General features: G+C 36.6%; 1 long non-coding RNA gene across 1 annotated transcript in view; it reads right to left on the bottom strand.

Moving 5' to 3' along the window:
* Positions 1-289: 289 nt before the first annotated feature.
* The window catches only part of LOC129532854 (uncharacterized), a 38771-nt gene continuing 16985 nt past the window's right edge, over positions 290-22075 (bottom strand). Inside the window, exon 3 of the long non-coding RNA XR_010133426.1 lies at positions 290-750. This is a non-coding gene — a long non-coding RNA (uncharacterized lncRNA). The remainder of the gene's footprint in view (positions 751-22075) is intronic.

Genomic DNA, 22075 nt, shown 5'->3' with positions numbered 1-22075 from the left:
GATATTTTGGAGACACAAGGCAGAAGCTGTTTACTAATAGCTAGGGGAGCATTTTACTAGTTTACTAACCAATATTACTATACTTATGTGTACTTAGCAGAATATCACCTAGCACCAAAAAGAAATTAAGAAAGTGTAACTTACTGAGAAGTGAATATGCACCAACTCCATAAACACTATGTTTATGGAACACATCTAACTTTAGACTTAGCTATACTCATCGACTCACATATCTTCTCATCCAAGTGGGATGTGTTTAATATTTACCATATATTCATAAGTTCACTGAGTATTGTTCTGGTAACTAGAAAAAAAAAAGGACAAGCATATATAAGTAAAACTCACTGATTTAAAACAGAGTATTATCAACTACAAAAGAAGAAAAAACCACTTGAACCTCCACTGATTTCTCAAATCTCATTTATTTCCCATTATCTTCCCTCATATCTCTTGCATTTATTTGGTTAAATTTCTTTTTGATCCAAAAGGAAGCAATGTTTACCTGACAATTTCTACTTTATGCCAGAACAACAAATATACCAGCAATTACAATATTTCCAAGAAAAGTATTGTTTGTTTTCTCTTCATGTCTTTGGTGAGTCTCTCGGAATTAGGATCAAAAAAGAACGCATGAGCTGGTGAGATGTTTGTTATTGTCCTCTGTCAGATTTTCCTGTGCAGCAGTGTGGAAAGTAGGTCAGTAGGGCAGTGCATACTTGTCCTTTTGCCTTCTGGACACTGTACGACTAGCTAGGAATTGAGAGTAGCAGAAAATTATTGTTGAATACTACATTTCCTAACAAAATCAACTCTTGTAAAAAAACAAATGAAGACTAAATACGGACAGATGAGCCTCTAGAACGTACTATGTGTTGTGTAAGGCGTCATCCAAATCTCTATGGAAATGGTCAAAGCAAGTTTTGAGAGGCTGCCAAACATTAGTAATGTGGCAGCACTGACTCCTGCTGTTGAAGATGGAGTGTCCATCTTGAATGATGAGAAATCTGGCAAGACTTTTTGGCAAACTTCCTTGGAAATCCATCTTGGGCATCCTTAGCTGTTTGTGCCATCCTTTAGCTAGGTTAGGCCACTTGTCTTAGATCGATGGGCAAAAGGGTAACAGCTGAGAAAAAGACCTTTCCTACAATTTTCTTGATCTCATCTAAAGCAAAAGAAGACATATCTCTGAAGGAACTGTAAATTATGTATTGTTAACAACTGATTCTGAGCTCTGATTATCACAGCAATGTTTGGAAGTGAATACTGGTGGATACTTGGTGCCATTCTAAGAAGGAGTCCAACACAATCCAAAGTTATGTTTAAGAACAGCTCTGTACATCAGTATTATGGAGTTTCCATGGCTGTGTTTTCACTGCCCATGGTGAGAATAGACATTCAAATGCTACACTGTGTTGGTTTTTGATGATCAGACCTACTTCCAGGCTGTTAGGTATAGGTTTTAGTCATGATTTTCATGCCAATTATTTCTGGACATGTTAGAAACAGTTCATTTGAAGTAATTCTTTCTGGAATAACAATGATTTCCACATTACAGTCCCCTTTTATAGATGAGAACTCATATTGACAGTCTGTAATTGACTGAATTTCTTTTTTTTGAGCAGTATCTTTTCTGACAAATCATTCCATCCAGCTCCCATATACACCCAGCAGCAGTGCAGGAAAGACTGAACTGCAGTCTTCACATATAATTATAGAATGTGTTCAATATGAAAATGTTAATAGCTAATCTTTAACACTTGATATCTATATGTTTCTGACTTCCGAATGCATTTTTTATTTGTATTCCACTTACCCACAAAAAACTGACCTGGCTTAAAATAAACACACAAACCACCAAGCAAACAAAAAATTACACTGGACTATGAAATAAAGCTAAATTTTTCGTAAGTGAGAAATCACTTACATATATAACGAGGAAATGAGACTGCTGAGAATATGGTACAGAATAATGTAGTTATATCCTACACTTAGATCTATGTTTCTTAGTAGCCAAATCTATAAGAGCAACACAAAGATCACATAGTTTTCAATGTCTGTAGAAAAAACCCATTTGGCTATTGTTATTGTTTGTGATTATTATTATTATTTTGCATTTATTTTTCCAATTTAATATACAATAGCAGCTTATTACCAAACAGCTCTTTTAAAAACATGACAGTCAAATGGCAGCCTTCCAAATAATAATTCCCTATAGTCAAAGACATATTCACAATTGGTATCTTTTCCGAGGAAGAAATAGTGGCAGTCCCAGGACATCCTCGTGATGGAGTACTGAATAAACTATGGCATTTTCCCTTTTAGTGCAGGCCCTGCACAGGATAGGCAGAATAGATAGGTACAGTTTGTCATTCTTCTGTGTTTCTAGAAGCAGCTAGCCAAAGTTTGAAGCTCTGCCCACCCAGTGACAGAATTAAAAGCATTCCTTTTCCTTAGGAGAAAGGCCCAGTGGAATGATCTGTACAAACGGTGAAGGCATCCCACAATATTCATGTATAGAAGACTCAGGTGCTTGTAGTACAAGGTATGTTAGGAGAAAACACCTTTTGAAATTTACTCATCTGTGGGAAGAAGGAAATGCTGGGAAGAAGTCCAGATATAGACAACAGGGAGACCATACAACAAATGACAGTACGCTGAAGGTCCAACAGGAAGGAGCTAGAAGCATGCAGGAGAAGCAGCACTGAGAACAGGGAAACAAGTGCTATTCACCCAGGCAGAGTCAGGGAAGATTGAAAGCAAACAGCACCACCCCTACCCAAGTCAGGGATTTAGCAGTGAGATTCTGGAACCTTCTGTGAATTGGCAAGACTAAAATTAGACTACAGGCCAAAAGACTAGCATCCTGAAGAGATTAACAATAAGCTCTACTTAAAATACCTTATCACCATATCAACTAGCCCAAAATTTCAGCCTTGACTCACAGGCATTTGGCAAAAGAATCAGCAACGCTCTTACCATGCTTTTGAGACTTTGAGAAATTTTACATTTTTAAGAAAGGTTGGTGTTGCTGTTGAGAATTCTGTTTAGAACCAAATGTTTCCATACATATCTGAGGCCAAGGTGAAGCAGAAATATGAAAAATGCTATTTTGCCAGATACTTGGGCCTTGCATTCTCTAAACTGCATCGCACATTTCAGTTCACTGTTTTGTTTTCTTTCACAGAAAAATCAAAGCACTCAAACATACAAATTCCAAGAAGTAAATTGATTGGCACTGTGCATTCTGAAAATCCTCAAAGCATACATTTGAAAAAGTTTAGGTTTCTAGGTGTAATCGTGACTGTATTTACGTTGCCTGTGGCTACCTAATTAATTTTCTTCTTGGTAGATGTGTTCATACTGTTCCCTTCAGACAGGAGTTGTGAGTGAGATTGCCATAGGGAGATTCCCCAAGTGACAGCAAAGAGAGTACAGTTTAAAACAGCCTAGATTGTTAAAAGGTACAAAAAAAATTAGAGTGAGACCAGATCAAGATTTAGGATCTAACAGAGATGTAGGAAGAAAAATCAGTCTAAGCAGTTCCATACGTCAGGGTCTAGCAAACCATTAGTGCTGACAGCTTTCCCAGAAGACTCATCTCCTCCTTTTGTCCCCCATCAGCCCTTTCCAGTGATAAAGAAGCCCTGCCCCAATGTGACCCCGAAGCTGCAGATTGTCTGAAGATCAAAGAGCCACATAGCTTTATAGCTGTCTAATGCCTTTATTTTATAAGTAAGCGAACACCCAAGATTACATAGTGCCTTGTCATTTTGGATAGAATTAAAACGAACCTTCAATCAATAATTCTTTACTGCTACAAAAACTATTATTGGTGAATTGCATCCTAAATCTGTAGATATATTCCAGAATATATCTATAGAAGGAACACAACATGTTAACACTAAACCCCAACATACGCTTGAAGCATAATAATGCTCCCATTTAAATATGAGCAGTTTTCCTATATAACAAATTAAGGATTCACTACTTCCTGCTCCTTTGAGCCACTGTATTACCCCTGCACCTTCCTTATTGCTGTGGGAAACAAGCTACTTTTTAAGTAATCTAAGAAAAGTACAATAAAATATATATATAAATGTATAAGAAAACAAGCACAAAATTCCATGTCTAAATATTTAGCACAAAAAATAAGAACTTAATATTTAAGTTAAGAACCACCAGTATACCCATGCAAATATAATTTCATCAAGTTCCTTCCTGATTACGTTTTTGAGCCCTCACATTACAATGGCTAGTAGAATCTTGCTTAGAGTAAATATCTGCATGAATGTGCAAACATCATTATTAGATGTTATTCTTAAATACAAAATTTGTTATACTAGATATATTAAGATTGAGATGAAAAGAAACCCATTTGTACATTCACTAAATTTTTTTAATGGCTAAAAATTATTATATCATTCAGGTGTACAATTAATTTCTTATAAGTATAGAATAGATGACCTTTCAAGTGACTGCCATCAAGTGCAATGACATTTACTCTTGAAATGTTATTTCTCTGTTCTTTAAACCATGGCCAAGTTGTCTTGATCCCTTAAATAAAGAGACTATAGGTCACTAGAGGGAAAAAAAAAAAAAGAGGTGAGTTCTAATCATTGGGAAACAACAACAACAACAACAACAACAACAACAAAAATCCTCAGTCATCTCAGGACACCATCAGCTTAAAAGAAGACAGCACTTTTTTGGGAGTATGTTTGACATTTTCCACATATTTCAAGAAGGTCTTACTGATCTAAAATTGTAGCAGATGGAGAAGCAGCAGGTGTGAACTCAGCAACTATACAAGAGACAAGATTCCAAACTAGGCCAGCTACTTAAGGTCTTTCACATTTGAGGTGAGGGAATGGATTTACTTTAGAAAAGATATAAAAGTGTGTGTGTGTGTGTGTGTGTGTGTGTGTGTATAAAATGCATTAAAAGCTATGTTAGTATCTTTCTATAAGACATGCCATGGATCTAGAGCCTAGGAGATGGATGATAGCAAAATAAAACAGAGGAAAGACTTCTACACCAAAGTTAAAAGAAGAAACCTAACTCTGTTTACTGTCCAGACTAATTCAAGTTACTGTGCTTTTTTAATTTATATTCATTTTTAATTATTTTCTTTTTTTTATTATACTTTAAGTTCTAGAGTACATGTGCACAACGTGCAGGTTCGTTACATACGTATACATGTGCCATGTTGGTGAGCTGCACCCATTAACTCGTCATTTACATTAGGTATTTCTCCTAATGCTATCCCTCCCCCATCCCCCACCCCATGACAGGCCCCAGTGTGTGATGTTCCCTGCCCTGTGTCCAAGTGTTCTCATTGTTCAATTCCCACCTATGAAGGTTATTGTGCTTTTAACCTCAGGAATATGCTTCTCTAAAGGCAAATTCTCACTTATTTTGACAACCTCTCCCCAAATACTTGCCCTGCCAGTTATTTCAAAATTATTTAAAAATAAAAGCATAGCTATTTTCTCAATCAGAATCTCTGGGTTCAAGTTTTAGCTCTACAATATTCTAGCTACGTGACCCTAGGAAATATATTAGCCTCTGAAAATTAGATATAAATTGGAAATTAAAACATTCACTCTACTTTGTTTTAAAGATTAAATGAGATCTACTATAATTATATTAACGCTTAATAATACCTAGTATTTCTTTATTTCCATTTTCTCATCTTCACTGGTGTAAGAAAAGTCACAATCTTAACAGCAAGATGTAATATAATTAAAGTGATATTAATATTTTTTTAAAATATTCAGGTCAAATAAATATACGTTTGGGCTTTTAATATAGTAATTCCTTATATTACTATGTTGACTATTATAAAAAAAAGAGGAGGCCAGGCGCGGTGGCTCACTCCTGTAATCCCAGCACTTTGGGAGGCCAAGCGGGGGGTGGATCATGAGCTCAGAAATTCGAGACCAGCCTGACCAACATGGTGAAACCCCGTCTCTACTAAAAATACAAAAACTAGCCGGGCATGGTGGCACGTGCCTGTAATCCCAGCTACTCAGGAGACTGAGGCAGGAGAATCACTTGAACCCCAGAGGCAGAGATTGCAGTGAGCTGAGATCACGCCACTGTACTCCAGCCTGGGTGACAGAGGGAGACTCTGTCTCAAAAAAAAAAAAAAAAAGAAGAAGAAATTTTCAAAAAAAACTTTGAGCAATAAGATCTTAGTGCAAAAGAAACCAAATGAAAAGTGTTTGAAATAAAGTTTCAATCTTTATTACCAATGCATAAATATCTTTCCGTACATTATCTTGGAGAGAATTTGATAGTTTCCAAAAAGCCTTTTGATTCAGTTAGGACATACACACAGAGATTGAAATCAAATTGCAAAGCAACATCTATTTATGTATTTACACCATCCTAACTTACATGGAAGAAAAAGGAAAGTAATAGAAAAGCTAAAAGTACTACATTCTTATACATATGTTTGAAATAGACTGTACACAAACTAAATATAATCTGCATTTCTTTTGGCTACAACAGAGCACTAAGAAATGTTTTACAGACTGTTCAACTGACTCGATGTTATACTTTTAAATATCAGTGATATAAACAGAATAAGGACATTCTAATATATCTTGGAACTTTATCCACTAAAGAAATGCATTTAAGATTTTGTGTTCTAAATACTCTATTTTAGAATACAAACAAGCAGGGAAAAGCAACCTTGGCTTCCTCATTCTTGGTTCTTTGATAATATCTATAACTTTCCACTTACAGTTTGATTCAAAAGGGCCATGACAAAGGTGAGAGGCACATTCACATTAAATAAAGGGCAGTAGCAAAACTTTGCAAAATTTAAGTTGTCAACAGCTAAATATACCTTATGGTAACAGTCCCTAAAAGGAAGCTAAATTTGTAAGCGAACCAAAAGGTTCAAGTTTTCTGAAAATAGAGCCAATGGTGGATGTTAAGTATCCTTAAATAAGATGTAACTTCTTGCATTTTATATAAAATTTAATGTCCATATGTCTACATAGCTTTTTCTAACTAAGAACATCTATATTCTTCATCCACTTCTAAAGTGGATGTAACCCAGAATAGGTTAAGAAGCTATATAAAGAAGAATAATATTGTGTAATTACTAGAAGCATCTCCGAATAACTGACTAAAACCTTATTTTCACAAAATATATTGCATAAAATACCAGTTCCTAGGGAGTTAAACAGATATGTAAAAATTTGATGAATAAATTAAACTTCTATACTGCAGGATTTTTCAGAGCTGTTAACATTTTAATGAGCATTGTTTGTCTCCACGAGTGTGATACAATAAGCAATTTCACAAACTCGCCTACCCAAGGAAGTTTTCTTAGCTCACAGTGTGGTATGGCTGTGATAGTCCAAGGAAACGGCTTGGAGAAACGGGGATTTAAGACGGAACTTTATGATCAAACATTTAGTGATAGATAATCAAGTAAGGATTTTATAATTAAATTCAAACTAACCAATTTTTAGTGAGTAAAACAGCAACTGTGCCTTTGGAACCATGCTGTTCTCCAATGAGCAATAACCATAATCACACCGCTAAGTAAATTGACTGGCAGGTCCCAAATGGATAAATACTTCTTCACATATTCTTAATCGCTTGGGCAAATTACCTTTAAAGAATACTTTGTCTAGCTTTGTTGTCCCAAAGATCCTTATTATTTCATCCCTAGCTAGTTAGCTAGTACACATAAAAAATAGAACTAAGAACAGCAAAAATGGGGTGGAAAGGACAAAAGATAATGTTTTAACTGCAAATTCTAGGAATTACAGTCATTGATAAAATTGTGTATAATGTGACAAGTATAGCCGAGAGCTGTATTTTAGCTTCAGGATTACCAGAATTTGAAGTTTAATCCACTGTTAACCTATGTTAAAACAACCAAAACCAAAAAGAAAGAAATGATTAGCAGAGAATCAAACACGCTGCTGTTAGTTAAACTTGAGTAATAGTGAATTTTCATTGTCATATTGCCTAAGACCTAAACATTCTTTGTAACTGCTTCCAGCGTGATTTTAAAAACCTGTAGGTCTGATGTTCTTTATAAATGAATAGGAAACACATTTTATTTCAACTAAAATCACAGCTGTAACCTAAAGAGAGAAAATGAGACTGCAGGTCGTCCTTTTCCTTCCTCTTTATTTTATCAGCTGTTCAGTTATATCCACCAATTCCATTTAAGCTGACAACTGGTACTTTTCTTTCATTCTCTCTACTCCCACTAATATTATTTTAGCTTCTGAGTTCTCTCCTAACGTCACCAACTTGTTTTTGCCTACATCTGTTCTTCATTAGCCTCCCAGAGAGGTACGTTTTCATTCAACTTTATGAAGTATTCATGATAAGCATGAGACTGAATATTATGTGTTTCTTCCAAGATCCAAGGAAACTGACAATCTCTCAAGGGAGCAAAGGACAAAAATACCTGCTACTTTATCATAGAATAAGATAAATTTTTCAATATGTGGCTTTCAACGTAGTAAATGAGATATGGCATCACTAACTTGATTCTTCATTTGTAAAATGCTATTTTGATATGGCCTAAGTGTTGCTATGGAAGCTGATATTACTCCTCAGTTGTAAAAGGGCAAGAGACTGTAAATTTAAGAAAAAATTATGAACATTTTCGGGAACCTATATTGTTAAAAAAAAGCTCTGTTTTAGACATGCAATAATATTTAAAGTGCTGAGCTGATATTTACAATATTTTGTTCTTTAGCAATCATCTTTCTACACTGCTAGAGCACCGAATTATCAAAAATTAATGTGGTACACCAAGCAGTGGAAATGAGCTTTCTAAGAATATAGTTGTCTAAAATATAGTACTTGAATGTATTTAAAATTAAGTTCATTATATTTTGACAGAATACCTTCTCTATATTTAGATTAAGGGCATATTCTCTCAGCAATATTATTTTGGTAAACTGTAATATTAAATAAGAAATTTTTGGAATGGATATTTGAAATTTTGAATGGATACTTGAAATTTTGTGTCATTATGGTTAATGCAAACATTTAATCTGACTGCAAATTTTCAGAGAAAAATATTTGTTCACTTGTTGGTAGGCAGGAGAAATGTAAAAAGATATTAATGTTTATAATGTGAAAATATATTTATATGCTTAAGGTATACATAAGGTATTAGCTGACAAAAGTAGACTTAAGGTGATAACAGACACCAACTGGAGCTAGATTAAACAAGTAAACATATTTTTTAGGAAGTTGTCACATCTCACAAAAGCTAGGCTAAAGCTGAAAGACCCAGTCCCAGATAGGCTGGTATCAGAGCAGGTTCCAGGTGTGGGAATTCATAGGCCTCAGGGCCACTAGCATTTGCAATAAAACTGAGCTACCAGAAGCTCCCAGCCTCTGGTTTCTCAGTTCAACTTTCTAAATTCCTAGGATCTTCTGATTGCCACAGCTTAAATAAGGCATCCATATCAACCCAATCAACTGCAGCAGGTGAAGCAGGGCATATAGCAGTGCCATGGCTGGTAGAGACCCACCTCACTGTAACAGGGACAGTTTCCAGAAAAGGAGAACTCTTGACAACTAGACACTAATCCAAGAGTTATCCTACAACTCAAATGAGTATGATTTATCAAATTAAATTTCAATGACTATCAAAGTTGATGATTGCATCTTTCAGATTTCATTTCATTGGTATCCATTATGAGTCATAATCAATTCAATTTTATTAGAAAATATATGCACGTGCGTGTATGTAAACACAATAACTTTGCAATGTAATTAATATGGTTGATGCTAGTAATGTTTACACAGTTGACTTAAAATTAACCTAGCGCTCTTAATGGAGATTATTTTATAATATGTGGAGAGGCTTCTGCCAAGAATGTTAGTGTCTACTTCCAACAAGCTTGAACAGAAGAGGTGCAGCCTGGAGCCATCTAGATTAGCCCCCAACACATCAGATTGGCTTGAATAAGTCAGTTTTAGATCAGTTTTAATGACTATCAGAGTTGATGGTTGCGTCTTTCAGATTTCATATTCGTTTGCCAGTTACAAGCAGGTTATCCTCCTACTGGGCAATAAACCTAAAAGGCATATTCAGTCTTCCTTGGAAGTACACAGAGAGGAGTATTACAAAATGTATTCAATTTTATTTTTATGAGGATGCATTTTGATTTTTAAAAAATCTCAACTCAATTGGCTTAATTTTTTTTCACTCCATGCATTTGCAAAATCTGGAATGTAAATGTAATCATTCAGCTTGACTGAATTTTATAGAAAGTGTACAACTTAATTGTATGAATAAAAGAAGAAAATAACCTTTCTACATACTGATGCATTTATTAGAAATATATGGGTTTGATGCCTTTTTAGAAATAAGCTGGGGTTTCCTTCTGCACATTAGTAGGTATTAAGAGAGTTTGTTTGTTTGTTTGTTTGAGGTGGAGCTTCGCTCTTGTTGCCCAGGCTGGAGTGCAATGGCACGGCCTTGGCTCACTGCAACCTCTACTTCCTGGGTTCAAGCAATTCTCCTATCTCAGCCTCCCAAGTAACTGGGATTACAGGTGCCCGCCACCATGCGCAGCTAATTTTTATATTTTTAGTAGAGACGGGGTTTCACCATGTTGGCCAGGCTGGTCTTGAATGCCTTACCTCAAGCGATCCACCTACTTTGGCCTCCTAAAGTGCTGGGATTACAGACGTGAGCCACTGTGCCTGACTGGTATTAGAGTTTTTTTACTGCTCTCAGATTAAAGGATTTTAATCTGTTACTAACTGCACGTGATGAAGTTAATAAAGAAGTTATTTGACTTGCTTTCCAGGAAAGTTGGTAATCATGTGTCAGCCATATTTGCTTTTAATATTTAGAACTTACCAAGAAATTCAGTGACAATACAAGTGGCACATAAGGGAGCAAAGAAGACACTGAGTCCTTCAAATTACTACTTAATGTTTTTGATTTTTAAATAACAAAAGCCATAGTTACTCTTCTGCCCACTCTATAGTGGAATAATGAAGTGATCAGTAGAAATTGGGGGGTGACTCTTTATGATTACTGTTAACTGAGGAAAGATCTGACTTCAGTGGCTCTTGTGAAAGACCTCTGTGGTCAAAAATAGCTAAATTTGTCCCCTCCTGCCTCTGAAAATAAGCAAGCACATAACTCCTTTAAGGAATTCCCTTTGTTGCATCTTGGTAGTGGAAGATGGAGAACAGGAAATTGCAAGATGAAGAGACAGGCTGTCATTGTGGGAGCAGCTGACTGCTGAGCTGTGGTAACATAAGTGGGGCTCAAGCAAGAACAGAGATGACAGAAAATACAACAGAATCCTTTGTACATTCAGAGGAGCTGTTAGATTCTGGGCCAGATACCAGCAGTGCATGTAAGACAGGAAGTAAGCATGGACGTCTGAGAGATGAAAACCTTGCTGTTTTTTATACTGCCACATGGCATGTGTGGAAACACCAGGGAGCTCCACAAAACTCCATTTTCCTCGTCCTTCCTTTCTTTGGGAGAAGGAAAACATACTTTGAGCCCTTGACCCTCGCCCTCAAGGATGTAAACAAGTTAGAATAACATTCCGTCTGTGATAGCATGCCATGCTGCCTTGAAAGGAATTGCACTGGGAATGAAAGGCAGAGGTTTCTGTGAGTAGAGATAAGGGAGGCTGTGAAAACTGAATCCATTATGTTCCACTGGTTGAAGCAGCATTACTGGAATTTCACTGGTATCCCTTATGAGTCATAATCAATTCAATTTTATTGGAAAATATATGCCTGTGTGTGTATATAAACATGATAACTTTGCCATGTGATGAATATTGTTGATGCTAGTAATGTTTACACAGTTGATTTAAAATTAACCTAGAGCTCTTACTGTAGCTTTTTTTTATAATATGTGGAGAGGTTTCTGCAAAGAATGTTAGTGTCTACTTCCAACAAGCTTGAACAGAAGGGGTGCAGCCTGGAGCCATCTAGATTAGACCCCCAACACATCAACACATCAGATTGGCCTGACCAAGTCAGTTTTAGATCAATAATAACTGTTAGCTTACCTGTGATCTATTTCTTATTGTGAATCAAATTCATCCCAGTGGACAGAACCCAATTCCAATGTCAGCCCTTAAAATTAGCTTCATTCTATTTACACTATATTACAAGCAACCGATTATTGTATTTAGTGAAAGTCATCACACAGGCCATAAAAGAAATCTAATATTTATATTTTCAATAAATAGAGTAATTACATTGTGTTAGACACTAAACTAAGTACTTGCAACTCATTTTGAATATTGCCTGGTGGAGAAGAAAGGTATCAAACAAGAAGATAGAATGAAGTTCAATGCCACTGATGGTTATTAGCTTTCTTATTTGAAATGGAACAAAACACCAGAAAATGGATCTGCACAGGCTAGTACAACACATCAGGCTTTTGAGAGGTTCAGTGCAAGTACTAATTATAAAGACAGTGGAATCAGATGGCTCTTGCTGAGCATAACTGATGCAGTGGAGGAAGACACCAAAAGGTTGAGCGTAATTAATCACACCTCAAAAGCAAAATGTGAAAGTCAGAGGTCCTCGTTGGCAGCGTATAAAGTAACTGTTAACTTTTACAGCTTTAGACAGACAGAAAAAAACAGAGGATCAGGGCCAGTAGCAGAGCACCAGAGAAGGCTAAAGTCTCAACTGCATCAAGCCAAGGCTCTTGTTGAAAAGGGGTGAGACTCTGAGAAGTGCGACGGTGCCATGTGGGTAGACAATATTGAAGCCCCAGATCCTCTCGAATTCTCTGGGTTTACAGGAACGTCCAACTCCTTCCAGCTAAATACTATCACTTTCCTCCTGTTTGAAGACAATGCAGCAGTCTCTAGCTTGCAACCCCACCTAAGAACCTAGCCACACCTCCTTTCCTAACCACCAGACCAATAAGTAGCATCAAACCACAACATTAACCAGCTAGTGAAGTACTGAGACAGAAAGGAGGAAATGGAATAAATGAACTATATCCCAAAGAAGCTCCATGATCCAGGCAACATATACCAGTAGCAACCAGAAAATGATGTATAGGACTAGATCCTGCAGGTGCTGGATTAAGAGACTGAAGGATGAGTGGAACAAAAGTCTGAATAATGAGCAGTTTATTGACACAGTAGTATTCTCCCATAATACCAGGTCTAATTACCTGGCAAGCACACCAAGATATTGTGCTAATATGCTGGTTGGATTTCACTTCGAGGTTTTTGGGGACAGCAGTGGCCCATAGTAACTGAAATATAAATGGAGCAACTGCAATGGCAGATAATGGAAAAAGGCATGCTACAGTGAATACTAATGTAAGCTTAGAAAATCTGCCATCTGAACACGTTCCACGGGTGGAGTTGAAGGACACTTCTTTTACCAAAGTGCTAAATTATGCTCTGGTGAGAGAGGCACCAATATCATTGAGAAACTCAGTAGTGACTTTTCCTCTGTTGATAAAGAAAAACAGCAGGAGATTCTGTCACAGAGCTGGACTCAACTGTTACACAACTGGGCCAATAATATGATTTGGAATGACAGAATTCCAAAATATAGATACTAGGTGGTGGCATTTCATTGTCGAAGCAAGGAGGTTACAAATAATGCAATGAGCAGCCAGCCATGGTGGCTCTCGCCTGTAATCCCAGCACTTTGGGAGGCTGAGGCAGGCGGATCACAAGATCAGGAGTTCAAGACCAGCCTGGCCAAGATGGTGAAACTTCATCTCTACTAAAAATACAAAAATTAGCCAGGCATGGTGGCCGATGTCTGTAATCCCAGCTACTCAGGAGGCTGAGGCAGAGAACTGCTTGAACCTGGGAGGCGGAGGTCGCAGTGAGCTGAGATCATGCCACTGCACTCCAGCCTGGGTGACAGAGCGAGACTCCGTCTCAAGAATAATAAATAAATAAATAAATAAATAAATAAATAAATAAATAAATAAATAAAGCAATGAGTTTGAGCAGCAAGACTGGCATGACAATCTGGGGTCCTGAACCACAGGACACCATGGAAATGGTTAATAAAACATAGCTTCCTAAGGGCAGATAGATTGTAACCTAAAATGAAACTGCTCAGTTCATATAACCAAAATAAATCAGAAGTAAAGGCCAAGGGCACCAGGACTAATGAAATGCTTCAAATGTTTGTCTGTTTCCATATCTGAGACAATTTTCAGATCTGAAACATATGAGCTGAAGGGCAAACTGGGTTCTCAGGAGGAAGAACCCTGCCTGAACAGGCAAATGGACAAATATGTAGGAATATGATTCCCACAGTCTTTCTACAAAGGGGCTTATAGTTATTCATACAAGGAACCATACACAAAAGAGGAATACAAAATATTAGTGTTAGACACTAAGTTGGCTTAGACTAAGTCTAAAATGCTCACAAATGTAGAGTATATAATACATGCAGTACTGTCATGGGTTGTCACACAGTGAGTCCACAAGGTCCCCAGAACCAACCAGTGGCCATTTCTCTGATCTTGGCCCTGACTATGTAACTGGTGTAGATATACTGGATTGATATTAGAACTCTCACAAGTGTTTCTGTCCTGATTGGGAGAATACATTGTAGTGAGGAACGCTACATGGAAACCTCTGAAACTCACCAACTCCTTTCCCGCTGGCTGTTAGTAAATAAAAAAACAATATTGTATCTTGAAGAGAATGGCAGAGATCAGTGCCACCTTTAAAGGCTTAAGAAATACAAAGGCGATGGTCTGCATTATATCCCAAATTAGTTCACTAGTCAACCAGATAAATTCTGTTTGCTGTACTGGATGTGGAATAATTAACATGGGCTCAAATACGTGGAGTGCTGTATGGCCATTACTTGGGCAAATGTCTTTATTTCCATTCCTGATAAGAAGAAGGACCAGAATAAGTTTAAATTCATTTGAAACAGACAGCAACGTACTTTTATGGTCTTCTCATAAGCCTGTGTGAACTCTTCTGTCGTCAGTCCTAACATAGTCTGAAAAGATCTATACTGTCTAAACATTTACAGAATATCATATTAATCCACTATATAGACAACACCATGTAATAGGACTAGATGAGCAAGAAGTGGCAAATATGTTAATAAAATATGATTTTGGTTAAACACATGACTTCCAGGAGATGGGAGATAAACCCCATGAAGAATCAGGACCAACTGCATTGGAAAATTTGAGAGTCCCAAATGTCTGGGCAATATTTGGACATCCCCTTGAAAATAAATGACAAATTATTGAATCTCACACATCCCACCACTAAGTACAGAGCATCTTGGGGTCCAAGAGACAGAATAGTCCACCATTGGGAATAGTACTCTAACCTTCAGCAGATGGCATGGAATACAGCCAAATTTGAATAGGATTCAGAGTAGAAAAGTACCTTGCAGCAGATTCAGGCTGCTATGAGAACAACTGTACCATCTAGACCACAGTGTTGAGAAACAACTAATATTTTTCATTTCTGCATGATCCAGGATTTCTGAGTAAAGGATGATTGAATAGCAACCTGAAAGATAAATCCTCCCTGGAGCCATTTGCTTATATTTCAAAATGGTAAAGAAAAGCTAGAGATTTTCTCTTCCTCTCCCTGGAGAAGATTTGTTTACATTGCAAAGCAAAAATCCTTCTCTAGGGAGGAGGAGGAATAGATGTGCCAGATGCCCTACTTAAGCTCTGATTCTCATAATTTTTGGATTCCTCTTCTGTAGCAAAACCTCTATATGCGCAGGTGATATCTGGCCCTCATTGTGTTGCCCAAAGGAGAACTGGGGCACTGCTGAGATGATCTGCAAATAAATGATGTGTTCTTTCATCCAGAAGTAACGTCTCAGATCCTTCACAGTTTCAAACTTAAAATTGTTATACATAATTTGTGGTGAAAAAACACATGTTGTGTGGAATTTCTCACAAACCCTAGTAGGAGTTTCACAGCATAAATCCTAAGGATTCTGGAACATGACCATGTCATCTGCAGTAGAGAATTAAACACCATTTGTAGAACATCTCCTGGATTGCTCCTTAGCCATAATAGAGATGAAGAGAATACAGCTTGTTGGCATCAGCCGTGAAGATGCATGACAGTTTTATGAGAAGGCTGATGAATAAGGGTCTGAAAATGATGATGAAGAGCACAGAGTGTTCAAATCCTGCTTGTCAATGCTAAGAGGTAAGAAATGGGAGAATACACAGCCTTGCTTGAAAGAAGAAAATGTTAATCAAGGTCTTTCAGGGAGAATGAAATTTTATTTAAATCCAAGATGTGCAAAGTACTTTGCAAAGAGTTTAGTCATCTCTGGAGCTCATTAATCATGGAATGGTGGACTTAGAGAAGAAGTTTAGAAGGATCAGAAGAGAGACGGGATCAAGGAACAGAAGGAAAAAGCATTATTGATAGGAGAATAAGACAAAACAACTCTTATCCCAAAAGAGTCTACACTTGAATGATGGTTGAAAAAATAAGGAGGTGAAGCAGGTTGATGTTGGGTGCCAAAGAGAAGCGCAAGATAGTCAGCAATGAGTAATGCAGGTTTTAACTGTCATCAGGGCGGGAGGCCAAGCAATAGCAGCTACAGCATAGTGGGGTGATTTTCAAACGTTTGATGGCTGACAGTGATGGCAAAGGCAGTGGAGGAAGAGATTCCCCATCTCTGAGATCTACAGGAACCCAGCTGTATATTCAATTCAAACAAACATGCCTATTTTCAGAGAGAATTTACAAAATTCTAGGAGCCTGCTAGGCCTATAGTCTCCTCTGAAGCACAAACAATTCTGTTTTTGGGCTAGTGTGATAAAAGCAAACAAACCTCAATCTACTGGACACTGCTAAAGTAACTGTCTAGGTGGAAATGCAGAGACCATTGTAGATGATAATGAAGCTAACCCAATCAGATTTGTGGGGAGAAACTGAGAGGTCTAGGTACACAAGAGAGGCCAATGTCACTGGCCTCCATGCTGTATCCCTGATGATACTAATTTATTATCCCAGGGCTCTCTGAAGCCTACTGTACTGAAAGGCTGAATGTCTGAGGAAACATCATATGATAATAATCTCATATCCATTTCCCTATGTGCTTACCTTCATTGGATAGGTAAACTAGGTACCATTCTTTCCTATTAATATAAATAATTTTGCTATAATAGCTAAATTTTCCCGAGGGCTTAAATGTGCCTAACACTGGGCATGGTTTATAAGCTTTATTTAGTTTTATACTTAAATAACTCAATTTGCTTGGCTCTGTTATAATAACCGTTTTTGTCACAGAAAGGAAACCAAAGTTAAAAAAAGGTTAAGTAAATCAAGTCTCACAAATGGCAAATTTTGGAGCTTGATTTCAAACTCAGGTGGTTGAAATCAGAGCCCCTGCACGCAACCACTAGCCACATTGGTGTTTCTCTTTTCACTTTGCTTATTCCCATCCATCTTCCCTTGGGAATCTTTCCATTAGGACAGTTGAATACATTTGTTGCAGTCATAATATTATGTTTTCTCAGACAGTAATAAGTAAAGTGGCAGACAGAGATAACCAAAAGAAAAGGAAGGGGGCATTGGTTAAAGTGAATGGAGTAAATTCATTTAGAAAGCAAATGATTTTTTGGTCAAAGTGGCAGAAAGTGGAAAACAGTTAATGCTTGATAAAATCTATTTATAAATCTGCCTTTTATTCACTTAATTCTGAGAGATTGAAACTGAAATATAGTTGATATTTGACACATCGTTGAACAAGTGGGAATGAATATATAAAATATATATGTGAGAAAATTGCATTTTTATTGAGCATAAAATCTAGAATCAAAATTTAGGTTTTGCATTTGCGGCTCTACAAAATGGACTTGCAGCTTTTCCTCACTTGGCTAAAAGGTGGCAGCTAAAGTGTACTCTGTTTTATAGGTTTGAACTATGATAGTTATTTGAGGTAGATTACATTTCCCCAAAATTTCTAAAAATACAATCTTTGCTGTTTTAATGCTCTTTCACAGTATTACCACTCCTCATCAAGGTGTAAAGTCTATTTCTCCTCCCCATAAAATTGGGCTAGCCTTTGTGACTACATTAAAAAAAAATGAAATACGAGTGATGCCAACTGGCTTTCTAGTCTAGGGCACTGCAGCATAATAGGTGATACTGCTTCCACCTGGCTCACATTCTCTTTCTCTCCTCATCTTTGACACCCAGCCACCATGTTGTGAGGAAGCCCAGGCCACATGGAGAGGCCATGCCATGTGTAAGTGTTCCAGCTGACAGCCCCAGAGAAGGACACAGTGCACAGCCAGGAATAATTTCCACGTAAGTGAATGAGCAAGCACTTAGCCACACAAAAGATACCAGTCCCCAGGCCACAGGCTTCTGTCCAAGTGCAGAAGTTATTCCCATTCTTCAGTTTCCAAGTTTGATGTTCATTCTCAAAGAAATTTTCTCTGAACTCTCATATTCTATTAAGTTGCCCTTTTATATGTTATTATAATGCCTCATGAATCCCCTCCATAATGTATATAACATGCAAATATATGTCTACTTATATAATTATATAATTATACAAATCTAATTTGTATAATAATTTATATTTGTATAAAATTATTCATTATGAAATAAATATATACTTATATTCTATATATATCACAGAACAGCTGTATCTTTCTGGTTCACCATATGTACTCAGTATTTTAACTTTGACATTTGGTAGGCCCTCAATACATATTTATTGTGTAAATTAATTGTTACTCCAGTGTTACTTCTAAGGGACTCAAGTTACAGTGGTTTAAGAGTCCCTACAGGCTCAGAAAGACTTTGGTATTTGCACTCTACTAGATTGGTAGGGGATGGTAGAAGACTGTCTAATCAGCATGGTTTTCAATTTTGCATTTATGTCTTCATAGAAAAGTAAGTGTGATTTTGTTTATTTTATAGAAATAAGGAACTCATCTGAGCAGATTTGATTGTAAAATTACTTTTCCTCCCTTGGAACATATAAATGACTCCTTTCAAAGTGCCCCTTCTTTCTGTGCTGTGTTCTGCCATTATTTATTATTCAGAAAATGAGGCTATCATGTAAAAGGCAGAAAAGAAAGAAGGGAGCCTGGAAGATAGATGCTGCAAATTTAATCCTGGCCAAATGACCGATGGGCAGGGTGACCTAGACCTGGATATGTTTTAAATCTTCCCAGGCCTGTGCCTCTGTAAAACATTGTAAACAAAGTTTTCCTGAGGAAAACAAAGGCACATAATGTACATACATTTCTAGTGATATATGTGGCACAATGTAATGCTATGTGAAGCAATGATAAAGATCTTTGAGATCTGTTTCAGGGGCAGCATGCTGAATAGAAAGAATAAGTGCTGTGAAGTCAAGCAGAACTTGAACCTGATTCTTCTTCTGCTTTTAGCTGAGCCTTATCTTTAAAGTGGTGTATAATTAGAACTAAATGACATAAAGCATGTAAAACACGCCATATAGTAAACTGTCAAAAATTATACTACCTTTTCCTGATTAATACTAAGAAATTGTATAGTGAGCTGTTTTTTATCTTAACTGAATCAACGCTAGTATTCTGGTTGTAATATTATACTATACTTGTGCACTATATTTGTGTTACCACTAGAGGAAACTGGGTAGCTGGGACATGGGATCTCTCTGTCTTACTTTGTACAACTGTGTGTGAATCTACAATTAGCTCAAACAGTTTAATTTTTTTAAATCTAGACTGAGAGGGAGAGGAATCTCCACTCATACAACGGTTCAGCTGAGAGAATCTTTAGAAATTCTATTATTCAAGCTCCATCACTTCACAAACGATGTAAGGAAGCCCAAAGATATTAGGTGATTTAGGCAACACATAGTCACCGGCAGAGCTGCAGAAAAACATATGATGTCCCAGTTACAGGTTGCTTTTATAACACAAAATTAAATATATTTTTGAGGAGAGACCCTTGGCATCTAAGTAGCCTTTTCTCTTTTAGCTCCGGAGTTGCTTGCATTTTGTATCTACAGCCTTTTACAAAGATGACTATTTTTTTCTGGGCAGTATTTGTAATTCTTTATACTAATATAGATTTTCACAAAATCCTTTCATGTAATAATTTAAGAAAGTATCTGTTGATAAATAACCTTGAAATTGGGTGGCTGGGCATGATGGCTCATGCCTGTAATCCCAGCACTTTGGGAGGCCAAGGCGGGTGGATCACCTGAGGTTGGGAGTTCGAGACCAGCCTGGCCAACATGGTGAAACCCCGTCTCTACTAAAAATACAAAAATTAGCTAGGCATGGTGGCAGGCGCCTGTAATCCCAGCTACTTGGGATGCTGAGGCAGGAGAAACTCTTGAACCCGGGAGGCAGAGGTTGTGGTGAGCCAAGATCATGCCATTGCACTCCAGCCTGGGAACAAGAGCGAGACTTTGTCTAAAAAAAAAAAAAAAAAAGAGGAAGAAGAAAAGAAAAGAAAAAGAAATTGGGAACAAGCTTGAACAAGTAACTAGAATTTAGGATTTCTGCTGTCAGTTTTCTCTTGCTGCTCTTTGACAGAAATGCCTTTGAGAGGTTGTATGAATCAGGTCTTACTGTCTATAGAAAAGAATAATGTTGTAGCTAATAATATATCCATCACATCTTTTTTGAAACATAATGGGAAAAATTCAACATTTATAAATAAAACACATTGCAGACATACTAATTGGAATATCCAGTATGAAACATTATACAGGGCTAATGAGGCTTTTGGGTAATGTCTTAAAGGACCCCAGACATCCCCATCTCAAAATGCTCTACCTCTTTGATTGGCTTTTTTTTCTGTAACTTTGCCATTATGTTTTTATTCCTATTGGTTGCATAAGTACATTTGGATGTAAACACTTCAAAAGAAAGCTTTTTGTTACCACTATTTATATTGCTTCCAAACAGAAAACTAGCTGAAACCAACATTCTGAGATGATAAGAGATGGGATAACTAAATTCTGTAGAAGGAAACATTAAGCCATGATGAGAAAGAACTGGTCTTCATAGGCCACTGCAGTGGGAAACAACACAGAACGCTTCAGTTATGGTGGGAGGAAGACAGTAGATAAAATAGGGAGAGAAATATTGAAAAGGTTTAATAAAAGACATCTTAGAAATACATCTTACTACTTTACTGTTTTGTCCAATGTATTTCTTAATCAGCATAATGATATTAACAGCACAAAGACAGCATTTTCCCACAAAGTGTACTAATGAAATTTAAATGAGAAAATATAAAAATGCTTATTTATATAGTAAAATTAAATTCTTCGTAAATGTTAGGTGTGACTTTTATCAAAAACATGCTAAAGTTATTAAAATTGACATGCAAAGTGATAGAGACATATAGGATATAAAACGTTCATAACCACAAGAAATCATCTGTGTATACTAAAGGAGAATCTGATAAATATGTTTTAGTGCTTTAACTGTAAGTTCTGATATTAGAATGAAATTTGAATTTTTCTACCAGTTGACTGAAAGTTCCAGCTAAAATAATATATGTATATTTCTCACTTTTACAAAAACAATTAGATTTGTTTTCCATGCTCTTGGCTGTATTCTAGGATAGCTCTACATGAGTATGTCACCTCAGCCCTCAAGAGATGAATCAGGCTTAAAGTTAATAGCACACACAACAGTTAAAGATGAAAAATTGCTGTTGTTTCAGTATAGATACAATCAAGCCACAGTTTGGATTCTATTTGAATTCACTGAACTTAGTAATACATTAGAAAATATAAAAGTATTTTTTATGTTTCTTTCTTATGTATAATTTTTTATTATTCAGAATTCCATATCTGAATTGCAGCCATTACTTGAGGAAAGTGGGTGTATGACACTAATAATTTTCTTAGTGTTTGTGACAATGTTAACCGTTTCTCTGAAATGGATGAACTCTCTAAAATGGTGGGAAAAATACTTAGGGCACTGCTTCTACTACTATGGTTTCTTTAAATTTCTTTTTTTTAATTATGAAAAGAATAAAACTCTAACACTGCAGAAAAGCAAAACACGATAGTATCTTTTAAATTTCAACTCTAAGGTTAACTATTATATAATACTATTATAAAAGTTTAT

This window comes from Gorilla gorilla, chromosome 3 (assembly GCF_029281585.2).
Source record: "Gorilla gorilla gorilla isolate KB3781 chromosome 3, NHGRI_mGorGor1-v2.1_pri, whole genome shotgun sequence".
Taxonomy (NCBI): Eukaryota; Metazoa; Chordata; class Mammalia; order Primates; family Hominidae; genus Gorilla; species Gorilla gorilla.
The sequence above is the reverse complement of the archived record's forward strand: the minus strand, read 5'-3'. Positions and strand labels throughout refer to the sequence as shown.